The 19,717-nt window shown below is 41.0% G+C and overlaps 1 protein-coding gene across 18 annotated transcripts in view; it reads left to right on the forward strand.

Moving 5' to 3' along the window:
- STIM1 (stromal interaction molecule 1) overlaps positions 1-19,717 on the forward strand; it is a 253,800-nt gene that overhangs the window by 109,237 nt on the left and 124,846 nt on the right. The window lies entirely within an intron of this gene.

Below are 19,717 nucleotides of genomic sequence, written 5' to 3' on the forward strand. Positions count from 1 at the left end.
CCCACTCTCTTCTGGCTTGTAGAGTTTCTGCAGAGAGAGCCGCTGTGAGTCTGATGGGCTTCCCTTTGTGGGTAACCCAACCTTTCTCTCTGGCTGCCTTTAGCATTTTTTCCTTCATTTCAACCCTGGTGAATCTGATGATTATGTGCCTTGGGGTTTTTCTTCTTGAGGAATATCTTTGTGGTGTTTTCTGTATTTCCTGGACTTAAATATTGGCCTGCCTTGCTACGTTGGGGAAGTTCTCCTGGATAATATCCTGAAGAGTGTTTTCCAGGTTGGATTCATTCTCTCTGTCACATTCAGGTACACCTATCAAACGTAGATTAGGTCTTTTCACATAATCCCATATTTCTTGTAGGCTTTCATTTCTTTTCACTCTTTTTTCTCTAATCTTGCCTTCTTGTTTTATTTCATTGAGTTGATCTTCAATTTCTGATATCTTTTCTTCTGCTTGGTCAATTTGGCTATTGAAACTTATGTATGCTTTGCAAATTTCTTATGTTGTGTTTTTCAGCTCCATCAGTTCATTTTATATTCTTCTCTAAGCTGTTTTTCTCATTAGCATTTAATCAAACCTTTTTTCAAGGTTCTTAGTTTCTTTGCATTGGGTTAGCACATGTTCTTTTAGCTCAGAGAAGTTTGTTATTACCCAGTTTATGAAGCCTGTTTCTGTCAATTCGTCATACTCATTCTCCATCCAGCCTTGTTCCCTAGCTGGTGAGGTGTTGTGATCCCTTGGAGGAGGAGAGGCGTTCTGGTTTTGGGTGTTTTCATCTTTTTGTGCTGGTTTCTTCCCATCTTTGTGCATTTATCTACCTGTGGTCTTTGTTGTTGGGGACTTTCAGTTGGTATCTCTGAATGGATGTCCTTTTTGTTGATGATGAAGTTATTTCTTTCTGTTTCTTAGTTTTCCTTCTGACAGTCTGGCCACTCTGCTGTAGGACTGCTGGAGGTCTACTCCAAACCCTGCTTGCCTGTGGATCATCCACACCAGCTGCAGAACAGTAAGGGTTGCTGCCAGTTTCTTCTTCTGTTATCTTTGTCTCAGAATGGTACCTACCAGATACCAGCCTCAGCTCTCCTTTATGGGGTGTCTCTTTGGATATATAGGGGTTGGGGAGCTGCTTGAGGAGACAGTCTGTCCCTTAAAGGAGCTCAAGTGCTGAGCTGTGACCTCCATTGTTCTGTTCAGAGCTTCTAAGCAGGTATGTTTAAGGCTGCTGCAACGGAACTCATAACCGCCTTTTTCCCCCAGGTGCTCTGTCCTGCAAAGGTGGGGCTTTTTAATAAGTTCCTGATGTGCTGCTGCCTTTTTCAGAGATGCCCCGCCCAGCGAGGAGGTAGTCTAATCACAGTCTGCTCTGCCAGCAAAGGCACTGCTCAGCTGCCATGGGCTCTGCCCAGCTGCTGTGTGAACTTCCTTTTGTTTTGTTTATAGATGTTTTGTTAGAACTGCCTCGGTAATGGTGGACTGTCTCTGTAATGACGGACTGCCTTGGTAATGGTGGAGTGCCTTGGTAATGGTGGACTGTCTCAGTAATGGAAGACTGCCTTGGTAGTGGTGGATTGCCTCGGTAATGGTGGACACCCTTCCCTACACAGAGCTGGACCATCCTGGGTCCAGCTGTGCTTGCTGTGAAACTCTCAATCCAGAGCATTTCAGATTGCTGGTCTTTGTGGGGGTGGGACTGGCTGAGCCAGATCACCTGGCTCCCTGTTTCAGCCCCCATTTTTTCAACTGAATGGGCAACTCTGTCTCCCAGGTGTTCCAGGTGCCAGTTAAAATGGCCACCCAGATTTGTGTGATTTTTTGTGCACAGACCTGCTGTGCTGGCTGCAATAGCCGTTTTGGAGAACTGTGGCACTTTTCTGCCTGGTCTGTGGGCAGTAGAAACTTGTTTGGAAATGTAGTGATCACTCACCCTCTGTGTTCTCGCTGGGAACTACATTCCAGAGCTGCTCCTATTTGGCCATGTTGGATTGTCTCAGCATTTGTTTTTTCATTCAACAAATGTTCATTGAAGTCTAACTGTTGTGCTAGGGACTAAGCTAGGTGCTAGCAGTCAGGATTCAGCCATGAACAAGACAACCATGGTTTCTACCAATGTGGAGCTTGCAATTTAGTAGAAAAGATCGACATTCAGCAAATTATCACAGAAATAATTACTATTGTGAAATGTGCTGTAAATGAAAAATGTAGGTTTCTTTGAAGAATGTATAATATGGGCCTAAGCAGTTTGAGTGGGAGAGTAAGTCAGGTTCTTTGAAGAAAAGATATTTAAATGGAGATCAACAGGATGAGTCAGAATTTGCAGGTTAAGAAAGGAATAAGAGCCTTCCATATAGGAATAATTCTGAGTGGTTCTTGACCTAGGCTGTACTCTACCGTCACTAAGTACAAGAGAGTATGTGGATCACCTGGATATCTTATGCATGACTGGTGGAGTGTAAAGTGATATACCTACTTTGAAAAACAATTTAACAGTTACTTAAAATGTTAAACATACTTTTATTGTGTAACACATCAGTTCCCCACCCTGGATATTTGCTCAAGAAAAATGAAAACATACGTTCATATGAAGATTTATACATGAATACTCATAATAGCTTTATTTGTAATACCAAAAACTGATGAATGGATAAACAAATGGTGGTATAGCCATTCAATGGAATACTACTTAGCAATAAAATAGAACAAACTACTGATTCATGTGACAACATGGTTGAATCTCAAATCATGCTGAGTAAAAGAAGCTAGGTACAAAAGAGTAGAGTACATACTGATGGTTCCATTTAATTTGAAATTCTAGAATAGGCAAAGCTAGTTTATAGTGATGGAAACTGGATCAGTGATTGTGTGGTGAGGGAGAATGAGAGTTGGTAGTGAAGGACCAAGTAAGAATATTCTGGGGTGATGGAAAGGTTCTGCATCTTGACTGGGGTGGTTGTTACACAGGTATGTATGTTCGTCCAACACATTAAAATGGCATTTAAAATGAGGGCATTTTATTACCTGTAACTGTACCTTAAAAATATTTATGCCTCATTTTTATAAGGGTCAAAAACAGGTAAAACTCGTCTATGATGATCCAAGACAGAATGTTACTATGGGGTGTGGGTACTCATGGTAGTATTGACTGGAAAGGGGCAAGAAGGATGGAGCCTTCCTGGAAATGTTCTGTATTTTTTTTTTAGGGAGGGAAGGAGGAAGGGAGGGAGGAAGGAAGGGATGAAGGAAGGAAGGAAGGGAGGAAGCGGGGAGGGAGGGAGGGAGGAAGCAGGGAGGGAGGGAGGGAGAAAGGGAGGGAGGGAGGGAAGGGAAGGGAAGGGAAGGGAAGGAAGGAATTCAAGCAATGAGAGAGACATTGCCGACCTGGATCTAGAGGTTTACAAGTTGATTTCTTTCTTTGAGAGAAGGAAAGAAAAAAAAAATGAGTAAAGGAGAGAAAGAAAGAGGAAGAGAGAGAGGGAGGGTGAATGGAAATATTGCTTTATTCTGAAAAAAAAAAATGGGTATTAATAATGGCCAATCAATGTTTCATTTAAACCTATGAGTAGGTGTGATGTGGTATTGACAAGAATGTATATTTTATGTATTTGAAGTGGAGAGCTCTATAAACATTTATTTATTTATTTTTTTTATTTGTAGATATTTATTTATTTATTTAATTTTTTTATTGCCTTTTAGGTTTGGGGGTACATGTGCAGAACATGCAAGACAGTTGCATAGGTACACACATGGCAGTGTGTTTTGCTTCCTTTCTCCCCTTCACCCACATTTGGCATTTCTCCCCAGGCTATCCCTCCCCACCTCCCCCTCCCACTGGCCCTCCCCATTTCCCCCCAATAGACCCCAGTGTTTAGTACTCTTCTCTCTGTGTCCATGTGTACTCATTTTTCATCACCCACCTATGAGTGAGAATATGCGGTGTTTCGTTTTCTGTTCTTGTGTCAGTTTGCTGAGGATGATGTTATCTAGATTCATCCATGTCTCTACAAATGACACAAACTCATCATTTCTGATTGCTGCATAATATTCCATGGTGTATATGTGCCACATTTTTCCAATCCAGTCTATTATCAATGGGCATTTGGGTTGATTCCAGGTCTTTGCTATTGTAAACAGTGCTGCAATGAACATTCGTGTACATGTGTCCTTATAGTAGAACGACTTATAGTCTTTTGGATATATACCCAGTAATGGGATTGCTGGGTCAAATGGAATTTCTATTTCTAAGGCCTTGAGGAATCGCCACACTGTCTTCCACGATGGTTGAACTAATTTACACTCCCACCAACAGTGTAAAAGTGTTCCTTTTTCTCCATATCCTCTCCAGCATCTGTCGTCTCCAGATTTTTTAATGATCGCCATTCTAACTGGCATGAGATGGTATCTCAATGTGGTTTTGATTTGCATCTCTCTGATGACCAGTGACGATGAGCATTTTCTCATATGATTGTTGGCCTCATATATGTCCTCTTTCGTAAAGTGTCTGTTCATATCCTTTGCCCACTTTTGAATGGGCTTGTTTGTTTTTTTCCTGTAAATCTGTTTGAGTTCTTTGTAAATTCTGGATATCAGCCCTTTGTCAGATGGGTAAACTGCAAAAATTTTTTCCCATTCTGTTGGTTGCCGATTCACTCTATTGACTGTTTCTTTTGCTGTGCAGAAGCTGTGGAGTTTGATTAGGTCCCATTTGTCTATTTTGGCTTTTGTTGCCAATGCTTTTGGAGTTTTGTTCATGAAGTCCTTGCCTACTCCTATGTCCTGGATAGTTTTGCCTAGATTTCCTTCTAGGGTTTTTATGGTGCCAGGTCTTATGTTTAAGTCTTTAATCCATCTGGAGTTAATTTTAGTGTAAGGTGTCAGGAAGGGGTCCAGTTTCTGCTTTCTGCACATGGCTAGCCAGTTTTCCCAGCACCATTTGTTGAACAGGGAATCCTTTCCCCATTGCTTGTTTTTGACAGGTTTATCAAAGATTGTATGGTTGTAGATATGTTGTGTTGCCTCTGTTGCCTCTGTTCTGTTCCATTGGTCTATATCTCTGTTTTGGTACCAGTACCATGCTGTTTTGATTACTGTAGCCTTGTAGTATAGTTTGAAATCCGGTAGTGTGATGCCCCCCGCTGTGTTCTTTTTGCTTAGAATTGATTTGGCTATGTGGGCTCTCTTTTGGTTCCATATGAAGTTCGTGGTGGTTTTTTCCAGTTCTGTGAAGAAAGTCAATGGTAGCTTGATGGGTATAGCATTGATTCTGTAAATTACTCTGGGCAGTATAGCCATTTTTACGATATTAATTCTTCCTAACCATGAACATGGAATGTTTCTCCATCTGTTTGTGTCCTCTCTGATTTCGTTGAGCAGTGGTTTGTAGTTTTCCTTGAAGAGGTCCCTTACATTCCTTGTGAGTTGTATTCCAAGGTATTTTATTCTTTTTGTAGCAATTGTGAATGGCAGTTCATTCTTGATTTGGCTTTCTTTAAGTCTGTTATTGGTGTAGAAGAAGGCTTGTGATTTTTGCACATTGATTTTATATCCTGAGACTTTGCTGAAGTTGCTTATCAGTTTCAGGAGTTTTTGGGCTGAGGTGATGGGGTCTTCTAGGTATACTATCATGTCGTCTGCAAATAGAGACAATTTGGCTTCCTCCTTTCCTATTTGAATACCCTTTATTTCTCTTTCTTGCCTGATTGCTATGGCTAGAACTTCCAGTACTATATTGAATAGGAGTGGTGAAAGAGGGCATCCTTGTCTAGTGCCGGATTTCAAAGGGAATGCTTCCAGTTTTTGCCCATTTAGTATTATATTGGCTATTGGTTTGTCATAAATAGCTTTTATTACTTTGAGATACGTTCCATCGATACCGAGTTTATTGAGGGTTTTTAGCATAAAGGGCTGTTGAATTTTGTCAAATGCCTTCTCTGCGTCAATTGAGATAATAATGTGGTTTTTGTTTATGGTTCTGTTTATGTGGTGAATTACGTTGATAGACTTGCGTATGTTGAACCAGCCTTGCATCCCCGGAATGAATCCTACTTGATCATGATGAATAAGTTTTTTGATTTGCTGTTGCAATCAGCTTGCCAATATTTTATTGAAGATTTTTGCATCTATGTTCATCATGGATATTGGCCTGAAGTTTTCTTTTCTTGTTGGGTCTCTGCCGGGTTTTGGTATCAGGATGATATTGGTCTCATAGAATGATTTGGGAAGGATTCCTTCTTTTTGGATTATTTGGAATAATTTCAGAAGGAATGGTACCAGCTCCTCTTTGTGTGTCTGGTAGAATTCGGCTGTGAACCCGTCTGGACCTGGGTTTTTTTTGAGTGGTAGGCTCGTAATTGCTGCCTTGACTTCTGCCCTTGTTATCGGTCTATTCATAGTTTCAGCTTCCTCCTGGTTTAGGCTTGGGAGGACACAGGAGTCCAGGAATTTTTCCATTTCTTCCAGGTTTGCTAGCTTATGTGCGTAGAGTTCTTTGTAATATTCTCTGATGATGGTTTGAATTTCTGTGGAATCTGTGGTGATTTCCCCTTTGTCATTTTTTATTGCATCTATTTGGTTGTTCTCTCTTTTCTTTTTAATCAATCTAGCTAGTGGTCTGTCTATTTTGTTGATCTTTTCAAAAAACCAGCTCTTTGATTTATTGATTTTTTGGAGGGTTTTTCATGTCTCAATCTCCTTCAGTTCAGCTCTGATCTTAGTTATTTCTTGTCTTCTGCTGGGTTTTGAGTTTTTTTGATCTTGCTCCTCTAGCTCTTTCAATTTTGACGATAGGGTGTCAATTTTGGATCTCTCCATTCTCCTCATATGGGCACTTATTGCTATATACTTTCCTCTAGAGACTGCTTTAAATGTGTCCCAGAGATTCTGGAATGTTGTGTCTTCGTTCTCGTTGGTTTTGAAGAACTTCTTTATTTCTGCCTTCATTTAGTTGTTTATCCAGTCAACATTCAAGAGCCAGTTGTTCAGTTTCCATGAAGCTGTGCGGTTCTGGGTCGGTTTCTGAATTCTGAGTTCTAACTTGATTGCACTACGGTCTGAGAGACTGTTTGTTATGATTTCAGTTGTTTTGCATTTGCTGAGGAGTGCTTTACTGCTAATTATGTGGTCAATTTTAGAGTAGGTGTGATGTGGTGCTGAGAAGAATGTATATTCTGTGGATTTGGGGTGGAGAGTTCTGTAAATGTCTATCAGGTTTGCTTGCTCCAGGTCTGAGTTCAAGCCCTGGATATCCTTGTTGATTTTCTGTCTGTTTGATCTGTTTAATATTGTCAGTGGGGTGTTAAAGTCTCCCACTATAATTGTGTGGGAGTCTAAGTCTCTTTGTAAGTCTTTAAGAACTAGCCTTATGTATCTGGGTGCTCCTGTGTTGGGTCCATATATGTTTAGGATCGTTAGCTCTTCTTGTTGTGTCCATCCTTTTACCATTATGTAATGTCCTTCTTTGTCTCTTTTGATCTTTGTTGCTTTAAAGTCTATTTTATCAGAGAAGAGAATTGCAACTCCTGCTTTTTTTTGCTCTCCATTTGCTTGGTAAATCTTCCTCCATCCCTTTATTTTGAGCCTTTGTGTATCCTTGCATGTGAGATGGGTTTCCTGGATACAGCACACTGATGGGTTTTGGATTTTTATCCAATTTGCCATTCTGTGTCTTTTGATTGGTGCATTTAGTCCATTTACATTTTGGGTTAATATTGTTATGTGTGAATTTGATACTGCCATTTTGATGCTAGCTGGCTATTTTGCCCGTTAGTTGTTGTAGATTCTTCATTATGTTGATGCTCTTTAGCAATTAGTGTGATTTTGGAATGGCTGGTACTGGTTGTTCCTTTCTATGTGTAGTGCCTCTTTCAGGAGCTCTTGTAAAGCAGGCCTGGTGGTGACAAAATCTCTGAGTACTTGCTTGTTCACAAAGGATTTTATTTTTCCTTCACTTCTGAAGCTCAGTTTGGCTGGATATGAAATTCTGGGTTCAAAGTTCTTTTCTTTAAGGATGTTGAATATTGGCCCCCACTCTCTTCTGGCTTGCAGAGTTTCTGCCGAGAGATCTGCTGTGAGTCTGATGGGCTTCCCTTTGTGGGTGATCCGACCTTTCTCTCTGGCTGCCCTTAGTATTTTCTCCTTTATTTCAACCTTGTTGAATCTGACGATTATGTGCGTTGGGGTTGCCCTTCTTGCGGAATATCTTTGTGTGGTGTTCTCTGTATTTCCTGCGATCGAGTGTTGGCCTGTCTTGCTAGGTGGGGGAAATTTTCCTGGATAATGTCCTGAAGAGTATTTTCCAGCTTGGATTCATTCTCTTCGTCACATTCTGGTATGCCTATCAAACGTAGGTTAGGTCTCTTCACATAGTCCCACATTTCTTGGAGACTTTGTTCATTCCTTTTTGTGCTTTTTTCTCTGATCTTGGTTTCTCGTTTTATTTCATTGAGTTGATCTTCGACTTCTGAAATTCTTTCTTCTGCTTGGTCAATTCAGCTATTGAAACTTGTGCATGCTTCGCGAAGTTCTCGCATTGTGTTTTTCATCTCCTTTAATTCATTCATATTTCTCTCTAAGTTATCCGTTCTTCTTATCATTTCCTTGAATCTTTTTTCAAGGTTCTTAGTTTCTTTGCATTGATTTGAAACATGTTCTTTTAGCTCACAAAAGTTTCTCATTATCCACCTTCTGAAGTCTAATTCCGTCATTTCGTCACAGTCATTCTCCATCCAGCTTTGTTCCCTTGCTGGTGAGGAGTTTTGGTCCTTTCTAGGAGGCGAGGTGTTCTGGTTTCGGGTGTTTTCCTCCTTTTTGCGCTGGTTTCTTCCCATCTTTGTGGATTTATCCACCTGTCGTCTGTGTAGTTGCTGACTTTTCGATTGGGTCTCTGGGTAGACACCCAGATTGTTGATGATGAAGTATTTCTGTTACTTGGTTTTCCTTCTACCAGTCTAGCCCCTTCGCTGTACGACTGCAGAGGTCCACTCCAGGCCCTGCTTGTCTGGGGTGCACCTATATCAGCTGTGGAACAGTAGGGATGCTACCAGTTTCTTTTTCTGCTATCTTTGTCCCAGGATGATGCCTGCCAAATGTCAGTCTTTTGGATATAGAGGGGTCAGGGAGCTGCTTGAGGAGACAGTCTGTACTTTATAGGAGCTCAATTGCTGAGCTGTGAGCTCTGATGTTCATTCAGGGCTGTTAGGCTGCTATGTTTAATTCTGCTGCAACAGAACTCATAAAAAAGTCCTTTTTTTCTCAGCTGCTCTTTCTGAAGGGGTTGGGGCTTTATTTTTGAGTGTCCGCCGGGTTGTCCTGCCCAGCTAGGAGGCAGTCTTGTCCTGCCGAGGCTCCGCCCTGCTGGTGTGAGGTTTGCCCTTTTTCGGCAGGCTCTGCCCTTCTGCTGCAGTCCCCGCACTGCAGCCGCGGGCTCTGCCCTGCGGCGGAGTCTCTCTCTGTTGTACCGGGTTGCCTCGGCAACGGCAGGCTGCGTCAGCAATGGGCGTGTACCTCAGTAGGGGCTGATTTCCTCGGTAATGGCGGACGCCCCTCATGCACAGACCTGCGCTTTAAGGGAACCTCCTAACAGCGAGTGTTTGGAATCGCTGTTTTGTTTGTCGCACTGCGCTACCCCTAACGCTTTGTCCTGGGCTGGCTCACTGTACAAGTCCCGTTCCATCTCAAGTTCAGCCCTCTCAGGTCTCAGGTTGCCAGTTCAACAGGGCACCCGGAACAGTGCGCTTTTGTGCGGAACTCTGTGGAGCGCCTCTGCGCTCCGGCGCGGGCCGCAGCCGCACCGGCTGCTGGCTACACCAGTCAAGATCTCTGGCTGGCGTCCCGCGTTTGTTTTATATCTGGGAATTTCCCCGTTCTGTGGGCAACAAAGGTCCGTCTGGAAATGCGTCCCCGACTCACCATCTCCGCGCATCCAGCGAGAGCCCCAATCCTGGGTTGTTCTCACAGCGCCATCTTGAGTCCTCCCCCGATAAATATTTATTAAGTTTACTTGTTCTGGATGTGAGTTCAAGTTCTTGATATCCTTATTAATTTTCTGTCTCAATGAATCTAAGTCTCTATGCATCTGGATGTTAGGATCGTTAGCTCTTGTTGTTGTATTGATCCTTTTACCACTATATCTTTGTTGCTTTAAAATCTATTTTATCTGCTACGAGAATTGCAACTCCTGATTTTTATTTATTTGTTTATTTATTTTTGCTCTCCATTTGGTTGGTAAATCTTTCTCCATTCCTTTGTTTTGAGTCTTTGTGTATCCTTGCATGTGAAACAGGTCTGGATGTAACATGCCATTGGGTTTTGGCTGTGTCTTTTGATTGGGGGATTTAGTCAATTTAAATTTAGGGTTACTGCCATTTGATGTTAACTGGCTGTTTTATCCATTCATTGATGTAAAGTCTTCTTTATGTTGGTGCTCTTTACTTTTTGGTATAGTTTTAGTAAGGCTAATACTGGTTGTTTCTTTCTGTGTGTAATGCCTCTTTCAGAAGCTCTTGCAAAGCAGGCCTGGTGGTAATAAGATCTCTGAGTACTTGCTTGTTCATAAAAGATTTTATTTTTCCTTCAGTTGTGAAGCTTAGTTTGGCTGGATATGAAATTCTGGGCTGAAGGTTCTGTTCTTTGAGGATGTTGAATATTGGTCCCCACTCTCTTCTGGCTTGTAGAGTTTCTGCTGAGAGATCTGCTGTAAGTCTTATAGGCTTGCCTTTGTGGGTAACCTGACCTTTCTCTCTGGCTGCCCTTAGTATTTTCTCCTTCGTTTCAACCCTGGTGAATCTAACGATTATGTGCCTTGGGGTTGCTCTTCTTGAGAAATATCTTTGTGGTGTTCTCTGTATTACCTGGGGTTGAATGTTGACCTGCTTTGCTAGTTTAGGAAAATTTTCCTGAATAATATCCTGAAGGGTATTTTCCAGCTTGGATTCATTCTCTCCGTCGCATTCAGGTACACCTATCAAATGTAAATTTGGTCTTTTCACATAGTCCCACATTTCTTGGAGACTTTGCTCATTCCTTTTTATCCTTTTATCTCTAATCTTGTCTTGTTTTCTTTCATTAAGCTGGACTTTGACCTCTGTTATCCTTTCTTCTTCTTGAACAATTCAAGTGTTTAAACCTATGCATACTTCTCAGAGTTCCTGTATTGTATTCTTCAGTTCCATTAATTCACTTATATTCCTCTCTAAGTTGTCTATTCTCAACAGGATTTCGTCAAACCTTTTTTCAAAGTTCCTAGTTTCTTTACGTTGGGCTACAACATGTTCTTTTAACTCACAGAAGTTTCTTATTATCCATTCCCTGAAGAGTGATTCTGTCATTGGCATGCACTCGTTCTCCATCAAGCCTTGTTCCATTGTTGATGTGGAACTGTGATCATCTTTAGAGGGAGAGGCGTTATGATTTTGAGTATTCTCAGCCTTTTTACGCTAGTTTCTTCCCATCATTGTAAATTTATCCTCCTGTCGTCTTTGAAATTACCAACTTTCAGATTAGGTCTCTTGATTGGACGTCCAAGTTTGTTAGTTCCCAGGGCCAGAACAGCGGCGTTAAGACTGATCATGCTTTTCTGCCCAGGATTCTCCTGTCTGGTTTCCTTCTTGTGTCCGGACTGGGCGACTCTGCCTTCCCGGGGCTCCAAACCTTGGTCAGAAGGGGAACCAGTCTCGTTTACTCTGCGCCAAGAGCTGCCGTGCTGAGGTGCCGTCACAGCCGCTGTGCCGGTCTCAGGAGTCGTGCTGGGGACCCGTGTGGGTCCTCCAAACCTCAGTCAGAAGGGGAGCCGGCCCTATTTACTCTGCTCCGAGAGCTGCCGCGCCGAGGTGCCGGCAAAACCGCTGCCCCGGCCACAAGAGTAGTGCTGGTGACCTGTGTGGTTCCTCCACTGGGGATCTTCTGCTCCGTGAGCAACCAGAATTTGTCTGAAAGTGTGGCATCCTCTAGTTCTCTGCTCTTTGACTGAGAGCTGCAATCCCTAGCTGTTATCGATCGGCCATCTTGGATCATTCCTCATGTTCTGTATTTTTTGTTTCGGTGGTAGTTACATAAACATACAGATTACATAAAAATTGAATATATAATGTAAAAATATATATGTAAAATTGTCTGTATATTTACTTATGCACATTCCTGTATATATGTTATGTCTATTAATGGAAAAAAAAAAAAAAAACACCAAAAACCCAGCTTTTGCCTAGCCCCATTCAGAGAGATACTGATTTAATTGGTCTGGAGTAGGACCTGGGCATCAGCAATTTAAAAGCTCAAGTGATTCTACTGTGCAGCCAGAGTTGAGAACTACTGCTCTATGTGAAAAGGCTGAGGAGGGAAGAAATGGCGTGTCAAGAAGCCTCATAAAAAGCAGGAGTTTCACTTCTCTTTTATTTAAAACATTTTTAATTTAAAAATTTTTATTATTTTTTACTGCTTCTCGTTCAGCAGGGCTACCCCATAAGGAGTGTGACCAGAGTAGTCAGGAGTTTCACTTCTAATATGCAGTTATTTTTATTTTATTATTTATTTATTTATTTATGTTATTATTATTTTTGAGACAGAGTCTCGCTCTGTCACCAGACTGGAGTGCAGTGGCACAATCTTGGCTCACTACAACCTCCACCTCCTGGGTTCAAGTGATTCTCTTGCCTTAGCCTCCTCAGAAGCAGGGACTACAGTCATGTGCCACCATGCTTGGCTAATTTTTTGTTTTTTGGTATTTTTAGTAGAGATAGGGTTTCACCATGTTGGCCAGGATGGTCTCTATCTCTTGACTTTGTAATCCGCCCACCTCAACCTCCCAAAGTGCTGGGATTATAGGCATGAGCCACCATGTCTGGCCCAATATGAGGTTATAGAAAAAAAAAAAAAGCAGGAGTTACTGGAGATGAAATCAGAAAGATGGCAGGTGTCAGATCATTCTGGGCCTTGCAGGCCTCATTAAGAAATTTTAACTTTATTTTAAGAACAATGAGAAATTTTTGAAAGGTTATAAGCAGAGACTAAGTTGGATTTTCAGCTGGTATACACTAGCACTGCCTATAGCTAGCTTTTCTGCTGATTGGTCATTAAGTAATTAGATTATCTTCTCTGGGGGTGACATGCTGTGTGGAGAGTAAGACTTGGAATAGTTAAGGGATATTGAATTAGGCTTGGTGATTGATTAAATGTGGGAAGTGAAGGAGAGTGAGATGTCAAGGTTTCTGACATAAGCACCTGGAAAAGTAGGAAAGTTAGGGGAAAAATGAGTTTAGAATTGAAACTTACTAGTTCAGGTGCCTGAGAGACATCCATGTGATGTCTACTAGGTAGTTGGGTTCTGTGGATTTCTGTGGGTCCTAAGTGAAACTTGAACCAGAAACATAATTATGGGACTTGGTAATAGTAATTTCTTTAAATAGTAACTGAAGGCATGAGAAGAGGTAAAATCATTTTAGGAAAAGGGTATGTAGTACAGCCCAGAATTTATTAAAAAATTCCGACATTTAACATTTATGTAGAAGACCAGGTGTGGTGGCTTATGCCTGTAAATCCAACACTTTGAGAGGCTAAGGCAGGAGGATCACTTGAACTCAAAGGGTAGAGACTGCATTGAGCCATGATCATGCAACTGCACTTCAATCTGGGTGACAGAGCAAGACCCTGTCTCAAAAAAAAAAAAAAAAAAAGTAAGGTAGAGAGGAGAGACCTACCTTGCATATTAGGGAAAGCCAAGATTTACTCATTCATTTAGCAAATTCTCTATTGAATACCTAGTATGTGTATCCTTTGGGATACTGTAGTGAACAAAAAAGCATCTACTCTTGTGGACCTTACTTTTAGTAGGGGGAGATAGATGATGAGCAAACCGAGGAATAAATATATCATGTGCCAGGTGGAATCAAATGCTATGAAAAACGAGAATCATGAGCTATGCCCTCAGATATCTTCAAATAACTATAGTTAAAAACTGACTGAGGTAAGGTCATACGAGGTACAAAGTCAGAAATGCTGGTGGAACTCAGAAGTATATCTCATTGCGTTGCTCAACATGGAGCTGTATATATAGTTGATGTTGTAGATTGTTGTTATTATTATTAATTTTGAGACAGTGTCTTGTTTTATCACCAGGGCTGGAGTGCAGTGTCATGATCATGGCTCACACAGCCTGAATTCCTGGGCTCAAACAGTCCTCCACTTCAACCTCCCAAGTACCTGGGACTACAGGTGCACACCACTACACTGGGCTAATTTTTAAATATTTTTTCTTCCTTTGTAGAGACGGGATCTCACTATGTTGACCAGGCTGCTTTTGAACTCTTGGCCTCATGTGATCTTCCTACCTTGGCCCCCAAAAGTGCTGAAATTACAGGCATGAGCCACCAAGCCTGGCCAATGGATTGATTTTTGATGAGTGACCTCAGGGAGAGAAGCTTTGTCAAAAGTCAGAGCTTAGAAGTTGGATGCAGTGGCAAAAGCCTGTAATCCTAGCTATTTGAGAGGCTGAGGCAGGAGGATTGCTTGAGCCAGGAGTTTGAAACCAGCCTGAGCAACATAACAAGACCCTCTCTCAAAAAGAAAAAGGAAGTCAGAGCTTAGAATTTGTAGTGATTTGTGTTAGTATTGCTTGGGCAGCTGAAACCAGTGCCAGCTTTGTCTGGAAGAAAAGGTCTTTTGAATTCCTACCCTCTGCTGAGAAGAGCTGGGCCTCTTCTTGGATATGAGGACATGATGTTCTAACAGGCGCAGGAATGTCTCTCAGATAGGTAGAGGTTTGCCTAGCCTAGGGATATGACTTCTTTCTCTGTGGCTAGGCCTGCTGTGTGCCTCAGCTGAGATGTTATATTTCATTGGGGACCTTTTTTGGATAACTCTAGGTCTCAAACATGTTCCTTTTTTAAGATTTCACATTTCTATGGCCAGGTGCAGTGGCTCACGCCTGTAATTCCAGAACTTTGAGAGGCCAAGGTGGGTGGATCACCTCAGGCCAGAAGTTTGAGACCAGCCTGGCCAACATGGTGAAACCTGTCTCTTCTAAAAATACAAAAGTTAGCCAGGTATGGCAATGGGCACCTGTAATTCCAGCTACTTGGGAGGCTGAGGCAGGAGAATCGCTTAAACCTGGGAGGCAGAGGTTACAGTAAGCTGAGATTGTGCCTCAAGCCTGGGAGACAAGAGTGAAACTCCGTCTCAAAAAAGAAGAAAAAAAAAAAAGACTTCACATCTGTTCAGAGTGTAAAGTCTCATTCCTCCCTCACCTCATCCCCATTCTAGGCCCCATGCTATTTCATCTCTACAAATTCAGGGTCCTTGGCTAAATTTGAAAATCTTCCCAGGACTAGTGCTCTCCAGTCTTCATCTTCTGATTCCTTTCGGAGAGTGAGAGTGGATTCTAATCCCATTAGTAATAGTTGCAGAATTTGCTAGTCCTGGCTGAGGAATAAGAGGTGAAGTGGGAGAAGTTTTTCTTTCTGATGGGGCCCCTGCTGGTAAAACTTGCCAATTTCCAATTCATCCTCCAGGGATGAATTACTCTTTAGTGATAAGAAACAGAAAGTGTTTAGAAAAGTTGAAGCATTAGATGGACAGTAGATATTGATGGTGGGAATTGGTGGATTGTATTCAAGAATTCCCTTGCCTTTTGGGGAGATACAGTTTTTAAATTAATTAATTCATGCATTCTTCATTCATTCATTTAATCATTTAGCCAGCACATCCTGATTTCATACTTGACAGGGTAGATGTTAGTGGTAGTATTATAATGGGCCCTTGGGGATAGAGTGAGTCAAGCTTGGTTCTTACCACTTGGATGTGGCATGTGAACAACTCATAATATGAGAACTAATATAACAGAGCTATGCACAAAGTGCTTTGCAGCATAGAACAGTGAACAGTGAATGATTAGTTCTGCCTGGAGAAAGGTAAGGAGATTTGGACATGAGGGAAAGGACTTTGTGGTTCTGTCTGCAAAGTGTAGTCTTCAGACCATGGCAGGTGGGAACAAAGTCTTTTCAGGACATCCAGGAGATCAAAGCTATTTCATAATAATATTAATATATTATTTGCCTTAGAAAAAAACTGTATACCTTTGTATTAATGTTGCAAAAACATTGGTAGGTAAAACTGCTGGTACCTTAACACAAATCAAAGTGGTGGCACCAAAGTACTAGTAATGACTGTATTCCTCACCTCCATGCACTATCAATTAACAAAAAAAAAGTTTTCAACAAAGAAGTAGAAGTAATTAATTTTGTTGAATTGCATCCCATGAGTTCATGCCTTTTAGTATTCTGCGTGATGAAATAGTAAGTGTGCATAAAGGATTTACGCTGCATGTAGAAGTTTGATGGTTATCTCAAGCACTTGTGCAATTGAGCTGTAAGTTGATATACCTCCTTTTTTTTCAGTTAGCACTACTCTTCAAAGAATACTTGACTGATAATTCTGGTTATTCAGTATTTTGCAGACATTTTCTTGAAAATAAATGAAATGCATCTTCTACTTTAAGGAAAACAACTGGTAGTATTAGTTGCCAAGGATATTATATTTGATATCAACATTAATACAAAGGTATACAGTATCATATTATATTTGATATCATTGGCAACTAATACTACCAGTTGTTTTCCTTAAAGTAGAAGATGCATTTCATTTATTTTCAAGAAAATTCTAGCTTTTATGGGCATGGTGGCGTGTGCCTGTAATCCCAGCTACTCAGGAGGCTGAGGCAGGAGAATTGCCTGAACCCAGGAGGCGGAGGTTGTGGTGAGCTGAGATCGCGCCATTGAACTCCAGCCTGGGTAACAAGAGCGAAACTCCGTCTCAAAAAAAAAAAAAAAAAAAAAAAATTCCAGCTTTTAGGTGAAAACTGGATTTTAGAAAACTTGTATCTGTCATTGTGAAATTGAGATTTTCTGGATTAAAAGCTTTTCTGTTGAAATCAGTGGTGATATGAATAATTGTGACTATTTTGATATTGTTAAATGAAAGTGTCAACACTTGGAAGCTCTGCAGTAACTCCTTACCAATAGTTTCCAAATGACAAGTGCATCATGTTACAAAATCATGCATGTATAAAAGCTCCATTCAAAGTATAAGATCAATGGATTTTAATGTTACAGAGTTAAGTTTATTCATATAGTTTGGGATTTCACATTGCAACTAAACTTTAAGAAACCTAGTACTTGTTGAATTTGGGTATAGTCTCATATAATATCCACAATTGTCTGACTAGTAAAATGCTCCTGTCTTTCCCAGCTGCATATCTATGTTTTGATCTTCAGTCAAAACAATACCTCACAATAGGTTGAATGTAGCTATAAGGTTATATCTGTCTTCTATTAAGCCAGACATTTAAAAGATTTGCAAAAACGTTAAACAATTCTACCCTACTCATGATTTTTTTCAGAAAACAATTATTTTCCTTAAAAATATTATTTACATTCACATGTAAGAGATTTATTGTTGTTTTAAAATGAATTAATGAAAGCCTGGATAGTGGCAACAGCCTGGCTGTCACCACTATGTCCCTGAAAGCTGACTTTTTTTTTTGGAGACAGGGTCTCACTGTTGCCCAGGCTGGAGTACACTGGTGCAATCACAGCTCACTGCAACCTCAGCATCCTGCGCTCCAGTGATCCTCCTCCTTCAGCCTCCTAAGTAGCTGGGACTACAAGCATGCACCACCATGCCTGGCTTTTATAGAGATAGAATCTCACTATGTTGCCAGGCTGATTTTGAACTCTTGGGCTCAAGCAATGCCTCAGCCTCCCAAAGTGCTGGGATTATAGGTGTGAGCCACTGTGCCTGGACCTGCAGGCTGACAGTGTTGCAGAAGATGTGAGGAAGCTGAAAGCAAGATCAGATGAGGAAGAACTGAAACTACTCTATGGGCTTTATAAACAAGCTATAACTGGGGACATTAATATTGAGTGTCCAGGAATGCTAGATTTAAAAGGCAAGGCCAAATGGGAAGCATGGAACTTCCAAAAAGGGGTATCAAAGGTGTGATAAGTGCCTATATTTCTTTCTTTCTTTTTTGAGGTGGAATCTTGCTGTGTCATCCAGGCTGGAGTGCAGTGGTGTGATCTTGGCTCACTGCGATGTTTGCCTCCTGGGTTCAGTGATTCTCCTGCCTCAGCCTCGTGAATAGCTGGGATTACAGGCATGTGCCACCATGCCTGGCTAATTTTTTTTGTATTTTTAGTAGAGATGAGGGTTCGCCATGTTGGTCAGGCTGGTCTCGAATGCCTGACCCCGTGATCCGCTCGCCTCGGCCTCCTGAAGTGCTGGGATCAGCCTCCTGAAGTGCTGGGATTACAGGCATGAGCCACCATGCCCAGCTGAGTGCCTACATTTCTAAGCAAAGGAGCTGATAGAAAAAGATGGAGTTCAGGATAAAGCATATATGAAAATTGTCCTTTGGAAGCCTTCATAATAGTAACATGATCTAACATTTAGAGGGGGAAATGTACTTTTAACTCTATGTATCACGTACATTTTTGCAAATAGCATGAATTGTAATACTTAATTAAGAGTATATTAAAACTACCTAGTTAACTAAACTGTGGTTACTTAAATTAGGTATCTGTAAAAGCTCTTTTAGAAAAGTATCTTATTTTTTATTTTCATAGATTTAGGGGGGTACAAGTGCAGTTTTGTTACATGGATATATTGTGTATTGGTGAAGCCTGGGCTTTTAGTGTACCCATCACCCAAATAGGGTGGTTTCTTGTCTCTTACCGTCCTCCCACCCGCTCCCTCTGTCCCTGCCACTTTTCCAAGTCTTCACTGCCTCCAGGGACTCTCCATGTCCCCCTGTACACATTGTTTGGCTTCAACTTGTAGGTGGGAACATGTGGTGTTTGATTTTCTGTTTCTTAGTTGTTTCACTTGAGATAGTGGCCTCCAGTTCCATCCACATTGCTACAAAAGACTTTCTTTTATGGCTGAGTAGTATCGTGTATGTGTGTGTGTGTGTGTGTGTGTGTGTGTATGTGTGTGTAATATTTTCTTTATGCAGTCATCTATTGATGGACATTAAAGTTGATTCCATGTCTTTGCTATTATTAATAGTGCCACAACAGACATGAGTGGTAGGGTTATCTTTGTATAATGATTTCTTATTCTTTCTTATCCTTTGGCTAGCTACCTAGTTTTGGTTCTTGGGGAGATCTCCATATTGAGGTTGTACTGGTTTGCATTCCCCCAACAGTGTATTCCCTTTTCTCTGCATCCTCACCAACATCTGTTGTTTTTTGACTTTTTAGAAAAGTCTTGCTCTGGTAGTATGTATACCAAGACTTTAACAATTGTTTGTTCTTTTGACCTACCTGTTTGTCTACAATGAGTTTAGTGTTACTTGTGTAATAAAAACAGATTATTAGGAAAAAATAAAATGAATTAATAACTAATTATAACAATTTGTGTTTTTTCCTTTTTTAATTCAAAATTCTATGGAAATTTTATTTGAAATGCTCTGATATATACCTTATGAAACATTATCAATCTAGAAAAAAATCTTGCTGAGGCAGTTTGCAAAAGTTTTATATTGCTAAATATTCATTAAGGCAATGTAGGTAAGTTAGTTTTTAACTTTTATGTTGAGTTCAGGGGTACAAGTGCAGGTTTGTTACATAGGTAAGCTTATGACATGGGGTTTGTTGTACAGATTATTTCATCACCCAGGTATTAATCCTAGTACCGATTAGTTATTTTTCCTCATCCTCTTTCCCCCTCCCACCCTCCATC

This window comes from Callithrix jacchus, chromosome 10 (genome assembly GCF_049354715.1).
Source record: "Callithrix jacchus isolate 240 chromosome 10, calJac240_pri, whole genome shotgun sequence".
NCBI lineage: Eukaryota > Metazoa > Chordata > Mammalia > Primates > Cebidae > Callithrix > Callithrix jacchus.